This window comes from Arachis ipaensis, chromosome B9, assembly GCF_059453495.1.
Source record: "Arachis ipaensis isolate K30076 ecotype BB chromosome B9, ASM5945349v1, whole genome shotgun sequence".
Taxonomy (NCBI): Eukaryota; Viridiplantae; Streptophyta; class Magnoliopsida; order Fabales; family Fabaceae; genus Arachis; species Arachis ipaensis.
In genome coordinates, this window is record NC_142444.1 from 37841792 (window position 1) to 37842810 (window position 1019).

Sequence of the window (1019 nt, forward strand, 5' to 3'; positions counted from 1 at the left end):
CCAATTATTATTATTATTATCACCTAGTCATTTTTATTATTATTATTATTATTTGATTTCATGCAACTAGCCAAAACCATTAAATGGAACAAAGAGAAGAGAAAAGAAAGTTAAATGTGAATTTATATATATATATATATATATATATTATTATCACCTAGTCATTTTTATCAGCGGTTCCATTAAGGGAACTAAGGAAGAAATGAAAACGTCTCTTGAAAGTATATATGCATATGCATATATCTATAACATCTATTAATGCTTACCACCACAAATCAATACTCATTACTATCTAGCCTTTAATTAACTTCACTTCATTTTAACCGAAACCATAAGGAAAGAAAAGAAAGAAAAAGAGACCGTGGGTGAGGGAGGAAACCGCGACTCCTTCTGACCTTCTAGCTTTGATTTCTTACGATCCGTAACTCCAATAAAAAATTTAATTTGATAAAAGTATTCGTATCTTTTTTTTCTATGTGTTGGCGTCACTTTTGTTCAGTGGAAATTAATGGTGACGTAGCTCTCCTTCCTTTTAAATTTGGCTAATTGAAGTTCTAGGAGGTATAGACGATTTCTGACATTTTTTTCTTTGACAGCTCGGGCAAAAAATTTCTCCAAAACTTCGAGTATTTTAATTTCGTATAGAGGTAGAGTTTAGTAATTTTAATGTGAACTAAATGTATTCTTGATGTGTGATTGTTGGTTTGATGATTATTGCTTGAATTTGAGTGATTTTGTGCTTGAAATTTTGTTGAATCTCGTTGATTTTGATGCCTTAAAGTTTGGCCATTATATATATGATAAAAATTGAATTGTTTTTGATGTATTTGAGGGCTGTTGTTAAGTTTGAATATTGAGAAAATTGATGAGATTTGGTGGTAAACGGATTAAATTAAAAGCTGTGAAAGATCGGTAACTGAAAAAGCACGAAAAAGAATTCAAAATCAAGTATATATTTTGAAAGATTACAAGAGAAGGTTTTATTTTTGAAAAGAATATTTGTCACCAACACAAATATT